This window comes from Nesoenas mayeri (genome assembly GCF_963082525.1).
Source record: "Nesoenas mayeri genome assembly, chromosome: 6".
Classification (NCBI taxonomy): domain Eukaryota; kingdom Metazoa; phylum Chordata; class Aves; order Columbiformes; family Columbidae; genus Nesoenas; species Nesoenas mayeri.
This window is the reverse complement of record NC_137545.1, coordinates 7283000-7303868: the sequence shown is the minus strand read 5'-3', so window position 1 is coordinate 7303868 and position 20869 is coordinate 7283000.

Genomic DNA, 20869 nt, shown 5'->3' with positions numbered 1-20869 from the left:
AATCAAAACACTACCATCTTTTTTTGCCATAAAGTCATAGCAGTTAGAGCATCAGTGGCCAAACATAAATCACTATGCAATATAATTTTAATTCAACTTAATATTTTAAACAGATATTCAAATATCTGCTTAAACAGATATTTGAACCCTAATATATTTAGATGGATGCTGCTTTAGGTTTATTTAAATACTTTACTGAAAGTTTAAAAAGAAAGTTTCAACTGTAGTCCATAAAAATGTAATCAACAGTACAACAAATTAAAAATAAAAAAAACCCCAAACACAGAAATTCTCAAGGTTTAAATTCTAGAACACACTATTTGTTTGTATTAGAAGTTTTGCATCCCCCAACTAAGGAATGTGAAATTCACCATAAACTTTATCAACAAGCTATTTAAACTAAACAAAAACACAAACAAACACACACAAACAAACAAAACCCCACCCAACCAAAACCCAACCCAAACCCTAAGCCTGTATTTCCTTTGGAATTTGAGATTTCACTTTAGCCACTGCCATTTGAACAGTGCCCTAGAGAACCATATTTCTTTACCAACATGGTCCATTATTGCTTGATAAGAGCCCACAGTGACTTTTTGTCCAAAATAACTGCTTTGGACATGTTTTCATGAAAAAAAAAGTCAATATAAAAATGCGCACAATTGTGTTTAAGTTCAAGAAAGCACTGAATTGATCTGAATTGTATCATACTGTATGAATTTTAATGCCACTCCATAGGCAAGTATATATTATGTGTTGAAGGTGTTCATATACACAAACACAAAATACATACATAGAATTCAACCCAGATTAATCTTCATTTAATTTCTAGCATAGGAAATTAGTCATTTTTGCACTTTAGAATTATGTGGAAAAATCAGAATAGGCACAATTAATTAATACGGCTTCTAATTTACCTTATTATAGCGCCCCATTACACACTGATAATACCATTAAAACAATATGATACTATTCAAGCTCATTGCTCTAGCGTACAGGTGAAGTCTAGTAAATAGGATTTCAAGTGCTTTTCAACTCAACTGCACAACTTGTGCAGCTTTACACAGTAGAACAGTGCAATACATGATGTCCCCATACTGCAGGAACAAGAGCCGAGTTTACAGTTGTACTTGTTTCACATTTCTTTGCACTTTCTGCAGCTCTAGCACTTCAACTGCTTTGTCTATGACCTCCTCGTTCCCTTCTATTTTCCTCAATCCCAGGTACTGGCTATATATATATGTATATAAAATTTAAAAAAAGTTCTTTTGGTAGCTAGCTCTCACCTGGTAGAACAAGACAGTTTCGACGTAACGGTACAGTAGTTCTTCTAGAGGGCTGATTCACAGTGCTGGGGTGACCCCGATCTCCACTTACTTCCCTGACCTTGGAAGAAGATCGCTCTGGCTTCTTGGGAAAAGATTCCGATGTGACTTTCTGCCTCTTTTCAGGAATCTCTGTGACAACTGTTGAGTTCAGAAAGGTCCTTTTTGGTTTCTTCCTCACCTTTATTTTTTTTGCATCGGGCTTTTCTTTTTTAAGGTGCTTTCCCACTGTAGTTTTCCTTGTCTGGCACCTATGGACGGAGAAAGCAGATCTCTGGACACGAGGACGAAGTTTCTTCCTTATCCCCTCTTTTTGCTGTTTCTTAGTTCTGGAAGATTGTTTGCCTGCAGTTACCCTATTTGCTCTCCTTCCTACAGTACACCTGACAGGCATAGGTCCTACAGGCTTTCTGGAAAAAAATGGTTCTTTATTAGTGCCTTCCTTTCTCTTCCATATTGCCTTTGGATTCTCCTTCTCTAACCGCTCACTTCTGACAGAGGTCAGAGCTGTTTTGGTAAGTCTACTGTTAAACGGAGCTAATCTACAATCTCCTTCTACCACAGACTGGTGAGAGTTCAAAGGTGAAATGATCAGGTGTTTGAAAGAATTCTCGGAGTGACCGGATAACAGACAGTCTGTTCTTTCTGTGGAAACAGAAGATCCATCTGCTTTTTGACTTGAGGCTCCATCACTCCCTTTACCTGGGTCTAGCAGGAGAGATGCTGAAGATGAACTATGGAAGTCTGACCAGTTGAGTGACTTTGATGGCGTGGTCTCCCTCTGTATATCAGCTGGTTTCCTCATGTTTGCATCAAAGCTGAGACTTCTGAAAAGCTGTCGAACATGCGAGGGCTTTTTGGCCTTCTCTCCAACTGCCGTCTTTGGAGGCACCTTCAGAATTCGATTCGTCAGTGGGTCACAATACTTAAAAGAACACTGTTTGTATTTGTATCTTACAGAGTCCTTACTATCTGAGGAGTTACGATTTCTCCTCATTTTGGGACTGTCTATAGGTTTACCTTTACACTGTTTTATTTCTGGGCATGAAAGTACATACACCACTGTCTTGGGCTGTACAGGACTCATAATCTTGCTATAGGACTCAGGAAGTTTAAGGGCACATAATCTAGTTTTCATGTTTGGAGTTTTTTCATTCTCTGGCCATACGATGCTTGCTTTCTGATCAGCTGGATCAGACTCCCTTCTGGACATTTTTCTTTTTGCTACAGGGTAGTTCAATAGACTTGTTTGGGTTCCATGGCTGACCTTAACCACTTGGCACCTTGAAGCCAGACGCCATGTCCTTTTCCTAGGCATTTTAAGAATTTGTGGGTTGCATAGTGTATGTGAGGCTAAAGATGGGTTATCAAAATCAGAGCCACCACTTAAAGCATCATTAAATTCTGGCAATGCTTTAACTGATGCACTTTCTGTTCTACCACCTTCAACAATATTGTTCTTTTTTTCATCCTTCTGCTTTCGTTTCTTCATTCTCTTCCCTGTACAGTTGGCTGAGGATTCACTGTCAAAGTAGCAGCGAAAACGACCTTCCCTGAAATCACGCACAAGTTCTTCAATTTTTATATCATCTTCATACATTATTTGAGACCAAGTCTTTCCCACAAAAGAAGGAGGCACATGAGGCAGAGCTGGAAGAACTGGTTCTTCGGTAGGAAATACAACATCCTGTTTCACTGCTTCTACTTTCTCTACTGACTCACTTTTTAAAACAGAAGAGAGTTGTGTTCCATAGTCCTTATCTTGCAAACTTATTTGGACCTCTTTGAGGAATTCTATGTCTTTTATAGCTGCCTTGGGTAAGTCTGTTCCTGCCTTAACAGATGCATCACAGTCAAAACTCATTTCAGAACCCTCTAAATGACTATGGTCCAGAAGTGATGAAAAATTTGAACAGAGATTATTCCCTTCTTTGAAATAGATTTCTTCAGATGTAGTTCCATGACAGTATTTCAAAATAACATTTTCAATAGTTTCATCCACTGAACTTTCACCACCTCTGTTCGTCTTCATGTTTTTGCATCTTGCTAGTTGTGGGGACATCCCAAGACCTAGGGAGCTGCTGAAACCCACAGTATCCCTGAGATGGAAATCAGACACCAAAGTCTCATCCTGAGTTCGTAAACCATCTCGTTTTGAGAGAGATTGACCTGAGGTAATACATAAAGAATTGGTGGGGCTGCACACAGAATTCTGATGAGAAACTGAAGGGTGTTTTGGGTGAACTAGTGCTGGAGCAGGATTCAAGCATGGGTTCAACAACACATCACTTTTACATACCTCCATCCTCGTTTTAGCACATCCACTATGCTGAATCAGATGTGATGCTGCCAAATTCTTACAATTTTTTGCTGTTTTAGGATTAAGAGAAGAACTATATATTAAAGGACTGATAGAAAAATGCTGAGGTACAGGGCTCACAGCTGTAAACTGGTCTTCCTGGCTATGATTTGCAATTCGAGTATCTTTCAGGATATCCCATTTCTCATTGCTATAAATGCCCACAGACTGCTGAGATATTCTTCTACCATGTTCCTGCCTTCTTTCTAGTTTTTTAATAAATGGTTGTGTTACAGAAGTTTTCTTTGTGCCCTCACGAGACAGGGATGGAGCAGAAGAGCATATTTCACCAACAGACTCCTGTTTTTTGCTGGAAATCTCCTTTCTGTCTCTGTTCCTCTTTTTCTCCATCTCTTCTGGGGACAGGCACGCAATCCTAGCAGCCTCTGGAGTGACAGGGAGTGGCATGTCATCATAGGTTGGTCTAAACGGGAGGGGAAAAAAAAAAAACACAAACCACAACACACCTTACACAAATACTGTAAATATGCTTACGATTTTTCAAACAATAGTGGGTGGTTTTGTTTGTTTGTTTAAAAAAAACAAACAAACAAACCCTAGAGTGCATTACACCTAATGAACAAACTCAACTTATCAGCTCTGCTACTTTAGCAAAGATATTCAGTTTTTAAAAAGGGGGTGGGGCCGGTGGGAAACATTGTACGGAGCTAAAGATAACAATTTGGGCATTAGTCGGTTACCATCTTCATGCAGCCATCCATTAAAAATGGCCAAACATACATCACATTCATTTTATAAATACAGCAAAGCAAGAAAATGTAAAGATATTTCCTTTGTTTTAAGTTGTGAGGTTATAAAGAGGCTATTTCACTGAGGTAAAACTATCATTAATTAATACTCAGCTTTGGTTGAGAAGTGGAACATTATCATACGGCACAGTATAAAAATACTACTGAGTATAAACGCTCCTTTCCTCACAAAACATGGCTGCCTGATAGGAACTCTGCACATGTTGCCAAGGAATTCCATGCTTACTGTTTGTCACAGCTACACTGCAGCTTCTGACTCACTTCTATAAGGAGCCAAGTTACGATTGTTCAGCTTCACCGTGACAAGAGCAGATTTTTATATATTCCGTAATTGGCAGTTCTGTCCTTAGGACTGCCTCAAATACAAGTGATTATGTCTTGCAGAATTCACAGAACAGACAGATATGGACTATTTCTCCTATGCAACACAGGAACCCATAAGGCTTCAATGTGTAACACCTGGGCAAATGCAATGAAAATCATTTTTTTTAAAAAAGTAAATATGACTGAAGAAAGAATATTATGTTTCATTTGAAAGTCATAGCCAGACCTTGTGAGACTCACATGGATGCTTACTTTAATACATGGCAAACAGCCATGCACCTCTCATGCTGCATTTGTCTGCTAACAGAAGTACTGTGAAGTAGCAAGTCACAAGACAAGAGGAAATGGCCTCAAGTCGCGCCAGGAGAGGTTTAGATTGGATATTTGGAAAAAATTCTTCACGAAAAGGGTTGTCAGGCATTGGAACAGGCTGCGCAGGGCAGTGGTGGAGTCACCATCCCTGGAGGGGTTTAAAAGATGTGTAGATGAGGTTCTTACAGACATAGTTTAGTGCTAGAGTTAGGTTAAAGATTGAACTCTATCATCTTGAGTGCCTCTTCCAACCAAAACGATTCTATGAATAAATTTTATCACACAGTAATTTCCTTTGTTATAAAAATTCAGCTTCCACATTTATTGAAAAATAAAATCAATCAGAAGCCAACAGAACTAGCAATGCCTAACAGCAAACATATGCAGAACTCCTAGAAGGACTCAGTTACTAACAGTTACAATAAAGCCAGCTGACACCAAGAAAACTTGTAGCAAGTATTTCTAACTAGTTACTTTACACTAAAAAACAATCACAAAAGACCTTATCTGAATATCAGTCTGAGTTGGAACCTAAATTAGTAGCTCTGACAGCTGCTCACAAATCTGTCATAAGTAGTACAAATACTCTAAATTTATCTATAGATTACTATTAAAATATTATTGAAATTCATATGAGTAAACATCCTGTAATTCACTCAAACTGAGAATTTTCATAAGCACAGAAGATTAAATAGGCTGGAGAGTTGGACGGGGAATAACTTAATGAAATTTAACAAGGAAAAGTGTAGAGTCCTGCATCTGGGCAGGAACAACCCCAGGTTCCAGTATAGGTTGGGAAATTACATATTAGAGAGCAGTGCAGGGGAAAGGGACCTGGGGGTCCTGGTGGACAACAGGACGACCATGAGCCAGCACTGTGCCCTTGTGGCCAGGAAGGCCAATGGCATCCTGGGCTGTATTAGAAGGGGGGTGGTCAGTAGGTCAGAGAGGTTCTCCTGCCCCTCTACTCTGCCCTGGGGAGACCACACCTGGAATATTGTGTCCAGTTCTGGGCCCCTCAGTTCAAGAAGGACAGGGAACTGCTGGAGAGGGTCCAGCGTAGGGCAACAAAGATGATCAAGGGAGTGGAGCACCTCCCTTATGAGGAAAGGCTGAGGGAGCTGGGGCTCTTTAGTTTGGAGAAGAGGAGACTGAGGGGTGACCTTATTAATGTTTATAAATATATAAAGGGTGAGTGCCACAAGGACGGAGACAGGCTCTTCTCAGTGGCAAACAATGACAGGACAAGGGGTAATGGGATCAAGCTGGAACACAAGAGGTTCCACTTAAATTTGAGAAAAAAACTTCTTCTTGGTAAGGGTGACAGACACTGGAACAGGCTGCCCAGGGGGGTTGTGGAGTCTCTTTCTCTGGAGACATTCAAGACCCACCTGGACATGTTCCTGTGCGACCTCACCTAGGCGTACCTGCTCCAGCAGGGGGATTGGACTAGATGATCTTTTGAGGTCCCTTCCAATCCCAAACATACTGTGCTACTGTGAGGGGCGGGGGTGTGATCGCCCTCGCCATGATAACGCCCACTCCACGTCAGCTGCTCTCACAAGGGCTGCCGGGAGCTTCCGGGTCTCTTGAGAACGAAAGTGCCCGATTGAGAGAAAAAAAAAAAAAACACCCAAAAAAAGGCTTTCTGTATCTCGAAGATTTCACTTAATCGGGACCCAGCAAGCTGCCTCCGATCAGCTGATCTCAGGAACTTTTCTATTATAGATAATTAAAGTAACAAGAGACTAGAAGGCAGTAAATACGCTGCTGGCATTTAAAAACAATGAAATCATAGTTGACAATACAAAAAGTTTCATAGTAACTTAAGGCTTTTAGAGCTGTATCTGGAGGCTAGCTCAAGTAACAACAATTAAAATAGAATAAAATAGCTGAAAAGCTATAAGAGATCTAGCCACCATCAACGTTTCATTTCACTGATCTCTGGACCATGTGTTAGGCGGTGATAGAGGAGCAGATAAAGAAAAAAATATTTACTACTTTGATATGCAAAAGGCTTTCATTAGGGTCCCTGGGAATCTAATTAAAAGTTAAATAATCATGTGGAGAAGAAAAAAAAACCCAATCAAACACCAAGATCCAGTTGCTAATATCAAATCGGAGGGTTGAACAATCAATCGCAACAGAAGATTGAAAGTAGAATGCCCTACAGCTCAAGTTAATTTTTATAACTTACTTTCAAAAACTTTTGAAGAGTAAAGTATTCAAATCTTCAGATGACAAGGAAATGCTAGAAGGATCCTTGGAATAATTTAAGCACCACAATATTCAGTAAAATTTTGATAGACAAGGGATAAAACTTACAACATACTTTGCATGACCCTAACAAGCCACATCGATTCACCAACAGCAGTATACAATTTCTCCCTGCTCAACACATGTTAATTTAAAAGAAAATTAATCAAATTTTATGACACAACCTGCAATACTCCTTGTGTATTCCGAAAATATAACATTTTCCTCAAAGGTGTGCCATCTTTTAGAATACAGTGGAATTCTGGTTATCTAAGAAAAGTAGATAGAATTCAGAGTACAGATAAGGGTTATAGGACTAAGCTAAAGGAGAAACCTCATATAATGAAGCATTAATCTGAAAGTTTCACCACAATGGGCAAAATTTACTGCTCAGAAGTGGAACAGATACAAGAACTTGTAATACATGCATTCTATCTACACAAAAAAAAAAGCCAGCTGTACTATACCTGTTGTCATGATATCTGTGGGGATGATGCTGTAAAACATCTTGCAGGAAACGCTCCATCAAGCTACTAGTACCCATACGATTCCTACAGTAAGTGGTAAAATGTCTGTGTTGGGAGCTGAAAACATGCTGGCGAAAGATAACAGATGGCGAGTTTAATAATACTGTTAACACACTGGCCAGTGCCTACAAATCACTTCCCAGATTAAATATTATACTGTTGCTATGAAAATATTTAAATAAAAAGAAAAATCTTCAGCCTTTCCTACTTTACGGCCTCGATTTAATGATATTTTTAAACATGTTTAGGTAGCATCAAATAATACCAACAATATCAGTCTGAGTTGGAACCTAAATTAGTAGCTCTGACAGCTGCTCACAAATCTGTCATAAGTAGTACAAATACTCTAAATTTATCTATAGATTACTATTAAAATATTATTGAAATTCATATGAGTAAAGATCCTGTAATTCACTCAAATTGAGAATTTTCATAAGCACAGAAGATTAAATAGGCTTCCACCTTCTCATTTTAAAAGTTTAAAAGACAAGAGAATGAGTTAAAGAAAATAGTTGATCTAATGTCTTCAGCCTTGGTATCTAATGTATTAACCTTAATACTTCGCAATGCATAAAGATCATAAGATTAAAGCCACAGAAATAAACCTGCTGGATGCAATGCACAGTAGTGTGCCCCTTAGAAATGCAGACTGCAGTAGCCATGCCACTCCACCCGAATCTTTCTAACAGGTAACAGATAAGAACAGTATCTTTTTCTCAGAGCAGACATTGTGCAATTCACAAATTGATTATTTTTGACTCGGTATTGTTTGTTCAGTGTAGACACTGGTATTTTATAAGCTGATAAAGCCCTTTGGTACTCCTTGTTATCTGTTGCTGAATTATGCAGAAGCCTTCTCACCTGTTCCAGATTACTGTAGTGTACATGGCAGCAATTGCAGTATCCTTGTCTATTTTGCACAGTGGATACTCCAGGCCGAGGATGTTCTTGCCCTCTTGTGTGTAAACTGGAAGAAACAGGTAACATTTCCTATTTTCTAACTGAAATGTCTTGGTAAAGTTTGGTTAATTTGTGTTCTAAACATGGAAATTCTAAACATCTATTTTACTACAGAGCTGGAACAAGCTTGCAAAATAAACGTTTCTATTTCAGAATTGTAATGGCAAGTAGGACTATATATTTTAAGGTACTCCCAAGCAAATTTCACCAAAGAAAACTTTTCCTTTTAGTATTTTGAAATTTAAAAAAAAAAAAAGAAAAATAGACCAAACACTTATTGACACCCACAGATTAGTTTTGGGCACTACGCCACACCTTACCCACAGTTTTTAATAGTCTATGGGTACAAGATAAAGGACCTCCACCATATTGCACCACTGTCATCCATCACACAAGATGACAAAGTTGAAAAACAGATTCTTCTTGTTTTACATTGTGTAAGCTAGATGTCAGATCACCACCTAACTTACCTGCTATTGCTGTCCTGTTGTAGAGAGCCTTCAACACCATGTCTCTCGATTCCTATAGAAAAAAAAACCCAACATAATATTAAAGAGATGAAATAGTTTTACCTCCCATTATTATAGTTACTTCTCTTACACTGCATTTATAAAAACTAGTATTTTAAAGGATGATAAGTTTAGTAAGTTCAAGAAAGCATATAGAGAGAGCCTCTTGTCCTCAAAGTTCCTCTAAGAACTTCATAAGCTAAGCTTTACTCTTTCATGGTTGAAGTGAGTGGGAATTTTTCTACTGATTTGTCTGTGATCAAGACTAGGCAATCTACATTTATACTGTTACATCCATGATCACTGAGATAAAATGAAGCATGAGTTAAAGAGCTTATTACAGGACAAGAAAAATATATCTACATGGAAACTGTGGATGACTCACAAGTTGCTTCTTCCATCTGTTCCATAACAAATTTAGGAAATCAAAGCATCCAATTGAAACCACAAGGTGAACTAATGTTTCCATACTGTTAATTACAAAAATATCTACTTTAAACTTCTCACCCTGTGCTGAAGAAGCAGAAGTTTCATCAGATGGTTTGATTCTGTCAAACATCTGTAAGTAAAAAAACAAACAAACAAACAAAAAAACCTGAGAATAAATAACAAAAACCCCACAGTAAAGTTCACCCCCAAGTTCATCCCCTAGTCCAAGCTCCAAGCTATTCAGAACCACTATACAGTTTCAGCTATAGACCAAAACTTAACTGAAATGATGCTGCATTGTTAAAATAAATTTCTGCTTCACTAGGTTACCCTAATATTAAATTTAACAATGCATGTTAGAGAAGGGCCTAGCTTCTGATCTAATTAACAGTGTCACATACTATACTTATTAATACAGTTCAGACTCTGTTAGGTTATTAAGCTACAACCTTGTCAAATTAACTTAATTCCTTAGTTTCCTAAATTGCCTTTATGATAAAGATTAAAGATGAATGCTAATAAAAACATACAAGACTCAGACCACACAAAATAATTATACAGGCTGGAAGAGTATTCCTCATTGCTCAAAAGACCTCCAAATCAACATTGAATCCCACAATTTTTAATTAAAATATGACCACAGCAACATGCAGTTACATGCTTTATGGTGTGCAAACACACAGGGCTTCCGAGTTCACATAATTCTTTCACATTATGGAAAGCAAGCACAAAATGAGCTTTCTAGTACAAACCTTAGAGTCATCAACCTTCTTCATCCACCAAAGCTGACTCCAGACTAGCAAACAACAAGTGTTGAACAGGAGGCCATTTGTAGTGCAGGACACGTATCTTTTCTCATCCCATCTGGCAACAATGAAGTTAAAGAGTCTTTTAAAATAGAGTTAATAATGTATGTTTTCCATGCCCTAAGGCACACAAGTTTTTATGTACCACTTTGCAAACACACCAGTCAATAAAATAAATACATCTCTTTTGAAGTCTGCAATACATCCTTCTTTTTTATGATGGAAGTTGTTTTGACAGGCTTTCCTACACAAATGTTAACTGTTCCTTCTTGAGTAAATTTGCTCCTTTTTTCTTCCTCATAGTCTCTATGTATTAAATATTGTTGTGTTGTTTTGGATGCTAGCACTCAAGAAATTAAGTGTACTTCTGCAATAACAGAAAACAAATTAATTCAGTATTAACCAAATGGAAATGTATCTATTGAGTATCATTCATGAACCTGCTCAGAAAAATATTGTTTTATTTGGCTTATGTTATGTAAACTAGTTAGATATTGCAATAAGAATAATAATAATACATTAAGTGGAAATTTCACAGCACACTGATGAGCAAAACATTTTATAAACTAATCATTATATACTCAATGAAATATCATCATTAGCATGACAGACATTAGCATCCCTTCCCTTTTCCTTTCCTCTTCTCATATAGGTAGAAAAGATGTTCCTATATGAAGCTACATATATATCATCAGGCTTGATAGATGTGTTGTTTTCTTTAAAGTTGTTTTGCTCTTTCCCTGACTATGCACTGCTCATTATAAAATAGCAGGGCTGTTACAGCAGTTATGGTCAGAAAGACTAAATACCTTAACTCATCAAAAAACACAACACAACGCAAACATCAGACTCATTCTCCTTCTCCTAGTGTATCAATTCGTGTAATAATTTAACAAAGACCCAACCCAAATACATAAAATCCCAGCTGTTCTTATAAACCTTCTAATCAGGCAATTGAGAACAGCTTTCTTGATAGACCAATGGGTCTCAGTCACCCTGTTCTGTGTCCTATACACAGCTCTAACCCAAAAGAAAGTGAAGGAAAACCCGCAAGACTATGTTTTGTGAATGATGTTTTATGGAAAAAACTTCCTCTGTGTGCTCGAAGTCAACTTACTAATTTTTTTAGGGTCTTCCTATATATATTTCCTTAAGATAAAGCTATAAATGTGGAGTGTAGTAAGAGTGTAGCAACTATCGAGGAGGCTTCCCCATCAACAGGGCAGTCAGCCAGCAGGGGCCACCACAACGACTCATCCCCATCCACTGTCCCAAAACTGGATTAAAGCACCTCAATATATAAATATTTAGTTTCATCTCAGACATGCCAAGCAGTAGCACCTGCAATACGTTGGAGGATAACTACTACAACTACTTCACTCATCGGCAAGTACAATTCCATAAGCTACACCCCGAGGTCAACAGACAGACTCATGCACATTTAAACAAAGCTAGGAGCGCAGTAAACTTTGAACAACACAGGACTATGAAAACAACTATACTGAATTAGTACAGTCTGAATCTCCTCATTATCTTTCTACAGTTTGAGGAGGTTCAATGAACCAGTTTTTCTCACTGGAGGAGGGGGGTGTGAGGTAAAACTTCTAAGAGCCTGGCTATCGCTTAGGAACTGCCAGAAAAACAGAGTACTATCTTTCAGAGATGCTTACATATAAAGCCAACAAGAGGAAAACCTATTCTCTTTATTTCAGTGTTTTATGAGAACACTAGTGTACAGGACAAAGAAAAAAAATCTGAACTCTAACTATATACAGCTTGCTTACCATTCAAAATCAAGCTCAAATCACAGGCTAGTAACGTAAAAAAAAAATCTGCTATATACTTATGTTGCCTAAATCTGAAGAGCTTAACTGCAATCCTTACTTTATCAAGATGGAAACTACACCTAGAAATCCACAAAGGATTTTTCAGAGGTCCATGCAAAGTCTGCAAAATTCTAGCTTAGTTAAAATACTTCCAACAGTAAATATCTAGATTAAAAAAGTAAAATATATCTGTACAAGCCTCAGCTTAAACATTTCACTACTGAAAAATCTCGTAAACTGTAGAATATAGAATCATTTCGGTTGGAAGAGACCCTCAGGGTCATCAGTTGGTCATAGAGTCCAATCTAACTCTAGTGCAACAACCCTGGATGGTTTGAGGCTTTAAAGCACGGGTTTTTTTTACACCTTTACGTATTGCCAGCGAGGCAGCATTTTCCTCAGTGTGTCAGGCCTGCATATTGACCCTTTAGAAAGGGAATCCTCTTTTTTTAGTCTATTTTGCTTTCTGACGGAGGGTAACCCTGTCACCTCTTACCACCTTCCCTCAAGGCTGTAGTTTGATTCTGCTTGCAAAGCATTCAGCAGGTTTGGTCTGGCCAAACCAACATAAAAACAACCAGCTACCTTAAGAAATGTTTAGTTTGATAAATTTCTAACTGGCTTACTTTAGCCCTCTCTAACACCGTGCTTCTTTTATCAAATTACTCTGCTTATAGCAGCCAGAGGATGAACAGGCCAGACAATTCCATTTAACAAGAGAAATCCATGAAGCGTCAACCAAAAGGCATGAAATGTCCACATAACAAAAAGCAGTGGTGCATTCTGATAGTGTATACAAGTGACAAAGGTGTCAAAGAAACTCTCCAGACAGTGTCACTCTTGTACTGGAAGGTAAAATATAAAGGTGCAAAAAAGCCAAACAAAACTGCTGGTCAAAAACACCTCACAAAAACCTCCACTGTCCATTCACCTGAGAAGGTCTGTGCTGGGCAGACTGGGGGGAAAACTCTCCCTCAAACAAAGTTACCTGTCTTCCAGCAGTATTAACACAGAGAGGTGGTAACTCATCTCAGGAACTGCTCTTGCCCATAGCACAAGCTCGGGCTCCGGGTCGGATCCCATCCCTGCTGCACCACGACCGCGCCGGGCGCCGCGGTTCTCCGCCTCACCGCCCGGCTCGGAGCAGCGGGCGTCTGGCAGGGCCCGCCGTCAGGAGGGGCAAGAGCCCGCTGTGTGTTGAGGGAGCTCCGCCACGCACGACCGAACCGCCCGCCCCGCCGAAGGGGCTCCCGCCGCGGAGCGCCCTGAGGGGACGCCCACGCGCGTTAACGCCCCTAACGGCCAGTACACGGCGCCGCACCCCCAGCATCCGGCCGCTCGGCTCCCTGCTCACCTCCATCGCTTCCCCAGCAGCTCTTCCGTGCCACGCTGGGGTCAAGGGACGCCATCCTCTGCTTCCTGCTCCGGGTCGGGCCGGCGCGGCTGAGGCGGGGGAGGAGACCGCGCTCTGGGCGGGGAAAGGGTGGACCCACTGTTTCCCGCGCAGGGATGACCGGCTGCGCCCGCCCCGCCTTTGGGCGCCTCTCTCCGTCTCCTGACCTCCCTCCCTCTCTCTCGGGCGAGCCACGCCTGCGGTTCTCTTACCCCATAGCTGAGTTAACGCGGCTTGAACGGGGCCCGAAAAGCCTCGGTTCCCGCAGCCAAGGCGCTGGAAACCTCCGGCAAAGCGCGGGGTTGTGTCCGCTTGTCAGCCGCGGCCGGAGTTTGTCTCGTTTGGGAGATCGCATCTTCGATAGCTTTTATTTCAACAGCCATAGTAGTTGGTTATTCCTTCAAAACGTACCGTTTCATAATCTTAAGAACAGATTTACCCTTCATTTTCTGTCAGTTATCACAAAGAGGTCTTAGTTTGGCTCTTTGAGTTCATGTTAGATCTGGTGGGTTTTGTTTGTTTGGTGTTTGTTGGAGATTTTTTTGCTTGTTTTTTTCCTTCCTTTTTTTTTTCCCTCTCACAAATGAGTTTAATAACACGACCTTAGTTCAGGGTCCCTTGTGTTCAATTGCAAGTTTTTAACGTTTATCAGATTTCCCGTGGGAAACCAGCTATTGCATATTTCTCTCATTATGCTGAAGCGGCAGGATTTTTTTAAGCATTCCGAGCAGGCACAGAGATAATCAACACCCTTATGTGCGAAGACAGGTGCAGATACAGGCTTGGATTGTGCAACGGGGGAAAAAAAACACATCTCAAATGTACCGTAATATGGAAGATTTAAGCAGAACCTGTTGTAAAAAGACGCTGTTATGTGATTATGAAGCCAAAGATTAGAAACACGCACCCACGCTGAGCGAGTAATTGAGCACAAATCTCAAGTGGAAGAACTGCAGGAGAAGGGCTTTGTTTAGGAGGGGGCTGCCTTAATTACTGCTTCTATAGACAAAAAAAATAAGTACTTAATACAGAACTAAAGTTGCTTGGTATTTTGCCTGATATTTTGTTGCCTAGTATAATACAGAACTTGGCAAAACTGGAACTCATTTAAAAGAAGAGGACGGGGAAACTTTTGAGTTGATTTGTTATGTGTAACATAATATTTCTGCCTTTAAAGGCTGACAGGGTCTGCTAATCATTCTATACTCGTTTCAGCTACATTTATTTTGTTGGAAATAACTGATAATAGCTTAGCTGAGGCATCTTGGCAGACATAAGTGTATATGGGGGAATCAATCACTTCACTAACACAGAAAGGATTTTTGACTTCAGTTCTGGACAAGTGAAAACCTAGTTTTAAATGGAATCTTATGGGTAGGAGTGGAGAGTTGTAAGGAGCACTCATACAATTTGGCAGAGGCAGTATTTCTGTGAAGATTTACATGCATGAAAGCTCAGGCACATGCCCAAGTTACTGCTTGTCAGCAGAGCTGCATTGTTTAAACGTGTGTGGCGAGGACACTTTGAACCATTTTATCTTAGGCTAAAATACCTTTGTGATGGTTTATAGCAGGTTTAGTGAGTCACTGTGGCTCATCTAACCTTTCGTAACTTGTTGAAACAAGGTAAGCTCGGTTACCTAGCTGAGCTGCTGACTTTTCCAGAATGGCTCATGTAAAACAGAAGTCCTGCTTAACAAAGAGAAGGCTGGAGAGTCTGTCTTACAATGCCATATAACTTGCCCTTGGAACGTTCCTGAATGTTTTTGCAAGGTTATAATGTAATATTCTATCTTTTGGACTATCTATCAAAGATAACAGAATTTAGGCTTGTCCTGCCAAGTATTTATTGGCTTTCGGCTCTTTCTGTATTTCTGAACTTGAGATTGCACCTTGATTCAAGCCCAGGTAAGATATTGAGAGAGATCCTTTTCCCTCTGTCTTCTCTCTCCTCCTAGGAACCTACTCCTCACATTCGTGCATGAACACTGAAGCAGGGCTGACAAACTCCCCCTTTTAAAAATCTGTCTCTCTCCTGGTCTAAACATGAGATGTTTTTTCTCTTTTCTGGTATCTATACTCATCTATTTGTTGTTCCTAAACTGTCCCGTGCACATTTCCATGCTTTGCTTTCTACCTTTGCTTTGGTTTGCTATGATTTCCCACTCCCATTAGCCAGATACATGTCAAGGTTACACCTTTGAAAAGCATTAAGAAAATTTGACAGAGGTGAACAACAGCTATTTTCCTGAAAAGAGTCTTTAATTTCTTCTAACACTTCAGACTGTAAAGACAGAATGTGACAAAAAAAAATCAAGGTTGGTAAAACTAGCTGGCAGGAAACTCTCGCCTACATTTTCAGCTTTGTTGCATATGTGCTTTGTACATTCTAATTTTAAAAGTGTAATTTATCCTTAAATTGTTGTTTTGGTAAAATTCTTCAAAGGATCTGAGCTAAATGTAACTGACAGCAGTTGCGGGCTGGGGTTTGAGCAATGGAGAGAGTACTTTTGCTGTATGTCTGCAAAGATGGATTGCTAGAACAGATGTTTCATAGTGCCTGGTGTTAGATTAAAGCTTTTAATTACTAAGAAGTGTAAAATTCTCTTAGAATAATTTTGTTATCTTTCTCTGAACCATCTGATGCTGCCACTGTGCAATATTGGTACCAGAATAAATGGAGCAACGATATGTTCTTCTTTGGTATTTTGTGTTGGTTTTCTTTTAGTTTTTTGGGTTTTGGTGGGTTTTGTGTGTGTATTTTTTTTTCTTTAATATCAGTTCAGTTGTATTTAATGATAAGGGCTTTCAAAGTAAAAGAAAATAATTCCTCATCTGAGTAAAAGGCAAGTATAATCGCTTCTCAAGGTAGAATCACTTGTTTTATTTGGTCTGCTTTACTTAGACTGTTTGCTATTCCATGTTTATTTTCTCTGTTATAAATATGAAAAATATAAGATGAAAAATATATGTTTTTAAAAAATAACAATGGTCTTTTATTTGCATTGGTATGGCACTGGATTTAAATGCAAGCCAGAAAGGAAAACACATCTTTATGTATTTTTAAAAATTATTATGGGCATTCTGCTCACTTTCTCATTATGTAAAGTTGAGCTTTCTTTTTTGTGTGTGTTTTACTCAAGTTTTTGTAAATTTTAAAATAAGAATTGAACTTGATTTAACAATAAAAAATATCCCCAAGATACGGGATATTAGCTTAATCCCCAAATTTAAGGGATAGTCTAATTTTAAGGTTGTCCTTCCTGGTTTTCATTCTCTTGCCAGAATTACCTTCTTAAGATTAAAAACCCTGCAATTTAAATTATCATTTCAATCACTTTATCATTGAAACAACCAAGAAGCTTAGCAGTTGTGTTATAATTGAATCATGATTCTGTAGGGACCAAGGAAGAAGTTTTAAATACCTTTTAGACTGAGCGGGTTATAAAAAGCATTTTTTAAATGTATGGACCAAGAATTGTAATAATGTATTTCATATTTAAAAGGTTAATTGAAGTACTTTGCAGTTTGAATCTTTTTGCATATATCATTAGAAGTAAATCCTCCCTAAGTCTTTAGTGACTGTTATTTGAAGGCCATGAACTTATGTTTTCAGAGTTGCATGGTTTTTACCCTTTTTTTGAACTAAAATGGCTCTTAATAATACATTTCCGTATACATGTACTTTGGAGAATACAGAGATTTTCATTATAATAGTGGTGAGCAAATTTCTGAGATATTCTTGCGTATCCCAGAGCACATTATTGTTGCTATTACAGCTTCTCTTGCTGTCCATTTGCTGGCAGGTCATCCAGAAGGAACAGCCGATGAGACAATTCTAAATGTGTCACTTTAAACAGTATGGCTACAAAATTCAGTGTTTTCAGAAAGTTTCTGTGTGATGTTCTTAATTACATTTAAAATCCATACCCTAACACCACTGTAGTTGTTTTGAATCTGTCAATTAGCTTAAATGAATGTGTTTTTTGGACTTTCTACTTTAAAAGAAAATGCAAAGAAATTAAGCAGTTGCAAGGTTTGTATGCCGTGGTTCTAACACCGCATACATTTTTTCTTTACCGGACCAAGACTAGACACACTATACCTAAGAAAACGTGGAGAAAATGTGCTGTCGGTGTCCAGCCAACCCTCTTGTGGAGCAGGTAAAATTCACTTAAGGGGAAACTCATCTCTGGATCATTTTCCCTTTTATAATGTGAGTTACGTTGTTACATTCTGTTTTCTGCTAATGGTTGTTCAGCTGGTCCATCTCCCTGAAATATCTGTGCCTGTTTTTCTAGGGAAGTGACACAAAGGACAGGGTCAGGAAGTTGGTTGGGGCTGCCTGTAGGTGACTGCTCATGAATTGCAGGATATTCTTTGACCTTCGTGTTGTGCATGGAAATTTCTTTTTAGCTTCAAAAATAAGTGCCTCAATTTCTCAATTCTATTTGCTGTTGTTTTCATGTTTGTTTTCAAAAATAACAAGGATCTGAAAATGATCTGATTTGATATAGTCAAATTGGCCCTAATGAAAATTGGCCAAGTTGTCAAGTATAATTGTTCATTACCAAATTTCTTGGAAATACGTTATAATTTCTGAAATGTACATGCTGGAAAATGTAGTGGAAAGTTGTAAAACGACTCAATTTCCCCATGTTGAAGAGAGCTCTACAACCTGAGAAGGGAACAGAAAAACCAGTAGGTTCCTGTATTAATCACAGTCAGATAACGTGGCTGAAATACACTTAGAACAGAATGATTCTCATCTGTGTGGCAAAATGTTTTGATTAGTATGTTTTAGACCATCCTTATTTTTATTTTTATAGATATGGTGCAAAATTAATGTGGATTTTTAAGTCCAATGCTAATGTGAGAGTCTTAAAATATTTTAAATAAGTATAATAGATGGCTGTTAGTCCCTTCTAGCCTACCTCACATTTTATCATAGTAGGAACTCCAAGGTGTTTTTGCAAAAGTAAGTATTAATTCCCATTACTCATGTATTTCTGAAACAAAGAGGGAGTCATCTCGAAGCTTCCTGGAGGGTTATTGTTTCCGTTTTCAAGAATTTTAAAGCTCCCAGTAGTTGAGAACCTGCCGTGACCCCTTGAAATATTCTGAATTAAATGTTTATATCCATCAATTTCAATTAAACTGTTTTAAATAAATGTAGACGAATGGAAGATGATCCTGAATGTGAAGTACCTCTGCAGCTTCCTTCTCCGTAGTGTAATTTATAGGAGTGAGTTCCAAATATATACACTACTATGTTGAGTCACTGGATGTTCTGCAGTCAGTTTAAGGTGGGGTGAAAATGTATTCCCAAGGCAGTTAAGTAAGCGTTATTTCCTCTACACTGGCTGTTCTACATCATATTAATTTTTTTAATGTTCCCATGATAAACCACGTAAGATATTTTCTTACATCTGAGAGCAAGCAGACTCTCTACCTTGCTTTACCTTGGGAATAATTTAAAGAAAGATTTATTTATCCTATTCAGAAAAAAAATAAAAAAGGCAAGAAGTTAAACAAGAGTAGTTCTGTTTGGTGGTGTGGGGTTTTTTGTGTGTGTGGTTGATTTTCTCCCCCCGCCAAGGACAAAACGTAATTTTAGGCTAGGAATGCTGATAAGCAAAAACATCAGCTTTTGAAAGAAAACTCTTTCTCCCATACTGTGAAAATATAGAGACTTTTTCATGGAAAAAAAATGAAAAGAAAGGCAAAAAGAACTCTTGAACAAGAAGCCTTTTATTTGATTCGTGTTTCTTCGGCATTTCACATACTATACTGGAACTGCAATGGTTCTTTGGATCAGTTTAGTCTCTTTCCTGGTCCATCACTAAAGCCAGAAGCCTCTTCCATGTTGTTGGATGCTCTATGTTTTAATACTGAAGTCACCAGAGTTCAGTTTCTGATTTGCACCCAAGCTACACACGATTAGTGTAATTCCCCTTTGTCTAGTTTCTCATATTGAAAAGGAAAAATGGCTTTTCCCATCTCTACAAGCTCCCCTCTCTTCTCTTGAAAAGAAGAGAGCCCACTTGTCTTGAAAATACAAGTATCTACTTAAATGGCCTTGACAGAAAATCCTGCAATTCTAGTATCTGCATTAATGTAAACTGAATATTTACATTCATGGTAAGTGCTGAATCATGGGCGCGCAGTCTTCCTAAAAAAAAGTTGCAGAGTAGGAAGGATTTATAATTAATTAATGAGTAAAACTAGAATGGACAAATAAATATTGGGGGGTTTAGCTGCCTCTTTGCTTAGACTGCTTTCCTATGGTTGCCTCTCTGAGCCCAGTGTCCAGTTATTACAGACAGTGCTAGTTTTGCTTTCATAGAAGGCGGTGGAAGAGTTAATATTAACTTTATAGACTTAGCCCTTAACCAGCAAAGTGTTTTTCAGAGCTTCTAATAACTTACTGTAAATGGAAAATAAGTTCTTTTAAAGAACATGTGTAGGCAGCTATGGAGATGGCTTGGATCCCGAGTGGATGGAGGCAGCTAAAATCCTGAAGAGATGTGGCTCAGGTTCATCTTTGTGCTTTGGGTTTCTTTGAAACAGGCTTTGGGCAGTTTTTGAGACATTTGAATCTGTATCTTGTAAATTAGATGCATAACAGTAACTTTTTGCTTCCCTTTTGAGGGCTTCTTACCTAAGACCTCTCTATGCGGCTGTATTTCCTGGTAATTTATGTGAGGTGAAAAGGTGCAAGCTGGTTAATCCCTATATCAGTAGTAAATATTGTGAAATACGAATTGAAACATCAATCGTTTGCATAGTCTTATTTTTGTTCCTATAATCTCTGTAGCTCTCTCTGAAAGTGTTTTTCCAAACACTGGCATTCCTTTGTATGGGAGGAGACAGCGCTTTGGCTAAAATGGAAAAATACGGTTGTCAAGTTGGCTATTTAGCTATTCAGTGACTATAATCTTTAGCACTCAGTCACATATCAGAAAGTTTGTTGTTAAGATGCCCTCTGAAAATTCTATGGATTTCAAGTGTTATCTGAGTGGCAGATATAATCTCTTATTGTCATGAATAAAAAATTTGAATAGCTGTGGTCTG